Below are 8,286 nucleotides of genomic sequence, written 5' to 3' on the forward strand. Positions count from 1 at the left end.
CTTATCCAAGAGGAGCTAGGCCTAGTCACATATCATATCCTATGTCATTTGCCAACATACCCAGACCAACGCCAACTCCTATCAGCCAGGCTATCCCAGAAGTGCCTCCACCAGCTATGCCTACTCACCTAGGTGATCTCGCAATGTTTGCTCAGACGATCGGACGATTTATTGCGGAAAACATGCGGGGCATGCTTGAGAGAGAACCTAGAAGCAAGGCAGTACAAGTGGCTAAGCTTACTCAGAACTTCAGTGGTAACGAGGATGTTAGGAAGCACATTGAAGTCTTCGAACACGTGTGTGATTCCTTAGAAGAGCACAAGGAGCTGCATAAGTGTAAAGCCTTAGGCTTAACCTTGAGTGGAAAGGCCGGAGATTGGTATCGAACCTTAAGGGTTGAAGAGCGCACTCACTACCCCACTCTCAAGAGATTTTTCTTGAAAGAATACATACGTGAGGGTGTGCTTTGGGGAGTAGCATCTCAACTCCAAAAAGTTGAACGCGAGGAAGGGGAGTCAGTGAGAGACTTTATAAGTCGATTGAAGCATCTAAATTCTCGATGCACTCCCAATGAGCGCTTCAATAATAACCAACTGCTCGATAGATTCATCCGAGGATTGCGCCACGAGGACATATACAATGGCCTAGTCATTAGAGGTCTTACAATGTGGGAAGCAGTCACTGCTGCCAATGCAATCCAGTTAGAAGACAACTTGATGATTACAGGTAAAAAGGTGTCTTCGGAGAGACAAAATCCGTTAGTTCGCAAGTATCTGGGCATGAGCCAATGATGGTAAAACCTATTGCCAAGGAGCCCAAGATATCCGAAATGTCTGTGACCGACCTTACTAAGGCTCTCCAAGAATACTTTAGGGGTAATCGAACTCCTCAAAATAGCCATATGTACCCAAGAAGAGAGCAACAATGGTGTTCGGTTTGCTTAGGACCACATAGCACGAGTAAATGTCCCACATTCAGAGTCAAATTCAATGGGAATTGCAATGCATGTGGTAATTATGGCCATCAATCTAAAGATTGCCTAGTACTTAAGCGAATGTTGGCAAATCAGGCAACATCAGCCTAGTCAAACACACCTCAAGTACCCGCGCTAATGCCTGCACAACCTGTCGAGCAACCGTCACAGCACATAGTTCCAAGGAACCCGAATGTAGTCCAGTCTGTGCCGTTACCACCACCATTGCTAGGACCACAACCTCCACATCCAAGGATTACCCCTATAAACCAGATGGGTTGTGAGTCACATAGTGCGTGTGGGGATTATGAAGAGGAGATAGACCCCACTGCTCCATATGGGATTGATACGTTTGAAATGACTCCCCAGTACTACATGGAGGATCATCTCGGGCAAGTCAAGCCTGTATATCAAGCGGCTGCTCTTGCCACAAGAGGGCAAAACCTTAATACTTTGGCAAGGAGACCACCTCTTCAATGCTACGAGTGTGGTGGACCGCATCGTGTAGCGGAGTGTCCTACTAGGCTACAAAAGATGGCTACTCAGATGCAACCAAATCAAGGGAGCACATCGGAATGCTGGTACTTACATGTAATCATTGTGGCATAGATCATTTGATTGCTCAATGTCCATATAATCCTAATGCACCCAAGATTACGCCATTGAGTTTGGTTGAGGTCACCAACCAGGCACGAGGAGCCATACCTATCGTACCCGCGAATATAGTTACACGGTCAATGCTTCAAAATCAAAACTACATTCTCGAAGAGAGGGATACTGCATCAATTGCTCGAGCAAAGAAAAAGAAAACGTGACGGAAGAGATCACTTAATGCCACGAGCTCCAAGCCTAGTTCAAAGACTAACATAGGGATAGGAGACGACCCCGTGTATATGAATGATCCTGAAGATGATTCCGATTCAATAGGAACCATGGGGACCAAAGCCACTACCTTAAGGGAGGAACCCACTCGGGAGCTCAACGAAGGAGAATCAAGCGAGTACATAAATAAGGGAAAACAGAAGGAAACTTCCTCGGCCCCACAACCAAGTCAGTTAATGCCCTCTCGACCACCCAAACTGACTGAGACTCCCCAAGACAAGCCACGTGGGCCAAAAACCCTCAAGAAAAAGATTGGAACTTACCCAAACCCAGTTGAGGAGATTCAACAAGTGCAACACTTAAGGGGTTTGGTGGAAGAAACACAAAGAGAACTGGAGCCAAACCCGAGAAAAATCAAAATTCCAAACACAGTGTTTCCTACGCAAGTTCAGCCTCACAGGAACCATAAACCGTTAGCTATACCTAGTATCATTCGGGAAGAAAGTGAGGATAGGACATCCAGAAGTGGGCAAACACCCTTCTTGTTGCTGGAAAGAATGTTTAGTGAGGGAATGCCTGACCCCATCGAAGAGGAAGTGATTCCATCTTCACCAGTCCCTAGTCAAGGAGCGATGTCTCAAAAAGTACCGTTGAATGTGTCTAAGCTAATGGATTTCATGTCCTCTGAAATCAGAACCACGATCATATCCAAATTATACGGAGATCCTGAGCTATTCTTAGCTCTTCGGGAATTTCTCAATGGAGAACTAAAGGCGGGGCTACCACAATTTGCAGATATGGATAGACCCAACACGCTTCAAGATGAAGGGGAACTTTGGGATCTACAACCCAACCTAGATGAAGACTCGGTCGTTGAAATACCTGTGAACAAGTTGGGACAGTAATTTGAAGGTGACGAATCTAATGCCACCCTCCCCATTACTACCAAGGGATTAACTCTAAAGGGAATCCTTGATGGTGGTGCTGGCGTGAGTATTGTGACTAAAAATTGTTGGGAATCCATGGGAAGACCTCACCTCGAAGTCACAAACATAGTGGTTAAGATGGCAAACGGAACTATTGCTAAACCTATTGGAATGTTAAGGGACCTTAAGATCAAGGTTCTGGGATACAAGGTAAGACATACCTTCATTGTAATGGATTTCTCCAAGCATCCTACGTCATATCAAATGATCTTAGGACGTCCTTTCATGAGGGAAGCACAAATGGTGCATGACTGGTCGAAAAACCATGTCTACCTACAATTCTAGGACTCTGTCATTCGAGCTGATCTTGAGAATGGTCGTGCACATCCTTTAGGAAGCAAGGTTATCATCGATAATCAATCGGATACCACTATTCACTCAGCCCCATTAAGGTATTGCTATACATGCAAAAAAGAGGCTGATGATGGGAAAGATTCTCCTTATATGGATGTCCTACACCGGGTATGACTGAGTCGGATAACGTGGATTGGGTACACCTAGCGGCAACCATAGACACATGGGGAAATAGAGGCACAAGTTGGGTAACACTTGAAGGGCAAGATATGCCACCGTTAGTGCCAATAAACATGATAGGTGTTATGCACTTGACTCCTGATGGCAAGAAAGCGGCAGACTCCACTGACACTGAAAGTAGTGAAGACTCTGACCAATGTAACTCTGAGTTGTCTGAATCTCAAGAAGAAACTGACTCTGAGCCTGATGGGGGGGATGAATCAAATATTCACCCAAATGTGGAAGCAATGTGCTCAAGGCCTAGGATGGTGACCTCCTGCAGTTCATCCGAAAGTGAGGGGGACACAAGTGAAAATCGACCAAGTGAGTTCGAATCTGATAGAAATAAAAAACAAAAACTTGGTAAGAAGAAAACGAGACATAAGCGCCAACGCTATCGAGCTAATGTACAAACTGCAATAAACAAAGAGAGATCCACTACAGAATGGCTTAGTTATGTAGGAGCTATTGACGCTCATCAGAAGTTAGCGGATAATTGGGGACAATACCTCCAAAGTGTCATGTGGTGTATTCCGCAACCTCATGACGTTGCCCAATTAGAAATCGAAGAGAAACCGAAACTAAGTCGTACTGCAAGAAGGCAGCAAAACCAAGAGTTAGCTCAGCAACAAAAGGAGGTGGAATTGAAAGAAAAAAGCCTGGCACAACAAGAACCAGTAGACTTACACCCCGCACCCAAGCATTTCAAATCATTCACCACAGGGGAACGTAAAGTGGTCTACACAAAAGCCCAACGAACGCCTACCAATGGGAGTAGCGATGTCTACGATGGCCCTGCGGTAGTTAAGGAGATAGACTTAGCAGATTCGGGTGAGGGGTCTAAACCAGTTTTTATTGCTCAAGACCTCACCAAGGTGGAAGAAGCTGCACTTATTACGAACCTTCTTAAGGAATTCAAGGACATATTTGCCTGGACATATCATGATATGAAGGGTGTTCCACCCTCTATGGTGCAACACACGATTCCAATGATTAGCACTGCTAAACCAGTCCAGCAACTAAGTACGCAAAGATTGTACAAGAGGAAATTGAAAAGCTTGTAAAATGTGGATTCATATACTCTATTGAGCACTCAGAATGGATTTCTCCGATAGTCATCGTACCAAAGAAGAATGGGAAACTCTGAGTGTGCGTTGATCTCAAAAAGATTAATGCAGCCACCAGAAGGGATCATTACCCCTTGCCATATTCTGAACATGTGCTTGAAAGAGTGGCAGGCACAAGGAGGCATATAGCTTTTTAGATGGGTACTCAGGTTACACTCAGATCACAATTGCAGTCGAGGACCAAGCTAAAACAGCATTTATCACAGAGTTTGGAGTGTTTGCCTTTCGCGTCATGGCTTTTGGCTTGACCAATGCACCTGCAACATTCCAACGATTGATAAACACGACCTTTAAGGAATATCTAAGGGACTTCTGTGAAGCCTTCTTAGATGATCTTTGTGTTCATTCCTCTTGGGACGAGCACTTGATATGTTTATGAAAAATATTTGAAAGGTGTAGATTATATCGCATCTCATTGAATCCTTTCAAATGCCAATTCTGGGTTAAAAACAGAGTTATCTTAGGGCATATAGTGTCCAAAAATGGGATTTCCACTGACGAGAGTAAAATCAAGGTCATTCTGGAGTTACCCCCACCCACCAACTATAAGGGAGTCCAACGCTTTATGGGCCACGTTAGTTATTATCGAAGATTTATTCTATTCTTCGCCGAGATAGCTCGACCATTGTATAAGCTTCTCATCGAGTTTATTTGGACCGAAGAATGTGACCGTGCCTATGAGCTATTAAAGAAGGCCTTGGCAAGTGCTCCAATCTTGAGAATGCCTAACTGGGATTTACTCTTCCATGTGCATATTGATGCATCAAACTTTGCTATTGGGTGTGTGTTAACTTTACCTGGAGAACACAAATTAGACTACCCCATTAGCTTTGCCAGTCGCCAATTGAACGATGCTGAGATGAACTACACCACTACGGAGCCAGAAGGGTTGGCAATGATATATGCAGTAAGGAAATTTCGTTATTACCTCCTTTCCACCAAGTTTGTTTTCTATGTGGATCATCAAGCATCAATTGTTGTATCTGGTAAACAAACCATGCTCCACAGGAAGAATCACACGATGGCTATTGATTCTTCTTGAGTTTGATTTCACTGTTGTTGTGAGACCTGGCAAAAAACATGTTATGGCTGATCATTTGTCTCGCATACCTAATGGTGAGGCTCCTACAGGGGTTGATGATGACTTACCTGACACTTCCCTGTTCATGGTGGAGACAATGCCTGAATGGAGTGAGAATATTGTTAACTTTTTGGTTAATGGCTTTCCACCCAAGGAGCTTCATAAAGATCTAGCTGGAAAGTTGATCAAAGAATGCGAACCCTATTGCCTGATAGCCGGGACTCTTTATAAAAGAGGAAAGGATGACGTTCTTAGGCATTGTGCCCGAGAGGATGAGTATCCATACATTTTGCAAGAGGCACATATGGGTGTAGCCAGTGGTCACTTCTCAGGAGACTTAACTGCATGAAAGATCTTACAATCAGGGTATTGGTGGCCCACTATGTTCCAAGATGCATCACTCTTTGTGAAGGGTTGCGATGAATGCCAACGATACAAGAAACCCCAGCGAAAAGATCAGATGCCCCTACATCCGATCAAAGTAAACCAACCATTTGAAAAGTGGGGTTTAGACTTTGTAGGTCCAATTAGCCCAGCGGCCAGCAACACAGAATCTCGCTATATTATTGCGGCCACTGACTATATAACCAAATGGGCTGAAGCGAAGGCGACACGTAAGGCAGATGCAAGGACAACAGCCAAGTTCCTCTTTGAAAATATAATCACATGCTTCGGTTGTCCTTTTGAACTTGTGAGCGACAGTGGTACGCATTTTATAAATGAAGTGATTAAGGAGCTCACAACAAATTTCATGATATCCCATCATAAATCTACTCCTTACTTTCCGCAAGCGAATGGCCAAGCCGAGAGTACCAACAAGACCTTAATCTCTGTTTTGACAAAGACAGTTGAAGCTCATCGCACGGATTGGGATCTAAAGCTTACAACAGCTTTATGGGCCTATCGTACTGCGTACAAAGTGGCTATTAATTGCACACCATTCAAAATGGTATATGGCCAAGAAGCGGTCATGCCGTGGAAATTTGTCATTCCTAGTCTTTGTGTTGCTACTCAAGAGGGTTGGGATGGTAATCCATTAGTAGAGCGTCTATATATCCTTGAGCGGCTAAACGAAGAAAGACAATTGGCTGTATACAATGCCCTTGTGGAGAAGGATAGAAGGAAAAAATGGTTTGATCGCCACCTAAAGGCCAAGGACATCAAGGTTGGGGATAAAGTCCTGATGTATGGAGTGCGAAACGAAAAGAAGAAGCTCAAATATGCTGGTAAGGGACCGTATAGAGTACGTGAAATTACCCCGCAAGGTACCATCCGAGTGGAGACTCTCGACGGAGTTGAAACCATTAGATTCCTTAATGGGAGTAAATTCAAAAGATACTATGACCCCCTAAGCCAAGAGGAGTTATATGCAATCCATCAAAAGAAGGCAGCTAAAGAACAAGCTGAGCTTAAGAAAATACAAGCGAGAGTTGAAGCCAAAGAACGTCAACAGCGTGCTAGGCACCAACGAGAACGAGAAGCCAACTTGGGAATTACACAAGTATTTTTCAAGGAGACAGAGGAGGATTCCTTGGAATCTGACCCGCCTCTAAGATACCCAATTGAGTTACAGAGTCCTTACGGGGAGGTGCTGTATAATGCGTTATTGGATACAGGAGCTCAACACAATTTGCTATCACATGGCATGTGGTGTCAACTTGGAAAACCACCTTTATCCAAGAGTGCTATCCAAGTTAAAGGAATCAACAAGAAGAAAACCCCTGTCTCAGGAATTCTGCACACTCCGGTTGCCTATGACAAGGGGACCATAATTCAAAGCTTTTTGGTTATGCCTGCTGGGTACCATAGAAGGGACAGTCTTAGGGCGCAAATGGATGATGGCCACCAAGTGCAATATCGATTAGGCAACCAGACGAGTCATAATGCAAGAACCAACACTCAGTAGTATGACCGCTCAAAATCTCGCTCCTAAGCCATTGACTCTGGACAAAATGCTGGATAACAAAAAATCACAAAGTCCAGTGGCAAAACCATCTTTGATTGTTTGCCACCCCTCTAACGCTTCAACGACAAGAGTGGAAACATGCAGGGTGGTCTCTAAAGCTCCGCTTACTATGCCAAAGAGTACATACAAATGGGTCCCAAAAGCTTCGTTAACAGCTACTTCCCCTACTCAATTTGGTTCAGACAAGAAGCCTCGTAGGAAAAAAGCAGCTACCCACCCGAGAAAGGACAATGTAACATCACGATGGATCCCTAAAAATTTATTAGTAGCCCAAGGGTACTACGAGGGGAATGACCAGATTTGGGTCCCTAAACATAAGCTGAATCCCTCTACATCACCTGTAAAACCTTGCAAACCAATCGTTGCCACCCCCAACGACAATTCAAGACCGTGGTAAGGGAAAGGTAACAGAGTGCTCCGCAACACTTCTTCCAGAATTAGTTTGGATTCCCAAACGATATCGATCATTGCCACCTAGCTCAGGAAGGGGGGAGCCACATGAAGCTTCTAGCTCCTCATGCCAGGCACACGCTGATATAGAAGTTTCTACATGCTCTACACCTACTCTTGTCAACACCCAACAAGAGACCAATGAGTCTATGTCTCCCTTTGTGAAAGTATCGTCGGAAACCATTTCCTCCATTCGTCAATGGGAGCATACACTAACATCTCTGCAATTGGATGTGGCCACAAGGGTCATAAAAAGCTATTTGCCCACATCACAACCTATGACCCGCTGGACAAATTGGTTCCAAGAGGCTGCAACATCATTGCAGAAAATATGATCTACCCAAGGAAAGGGGGAGCATGTACTCACG

Source organism: Cibotium barometz, chromosome 33, assembly GCF_041138505.1.
Source record: "Cibotium barometz isolate CiBa-2024 chromosome 33, ASM4113850v1, whole genome shotgun sequence".
In the NCBI taxonomy this organism is placed as follows: Eukaryota; Viridiplantae; Streptophyta; class Polypodiopsida; order Cyatheales; family Cibotiaceae; genus Cibotium; species Cibotium barometz.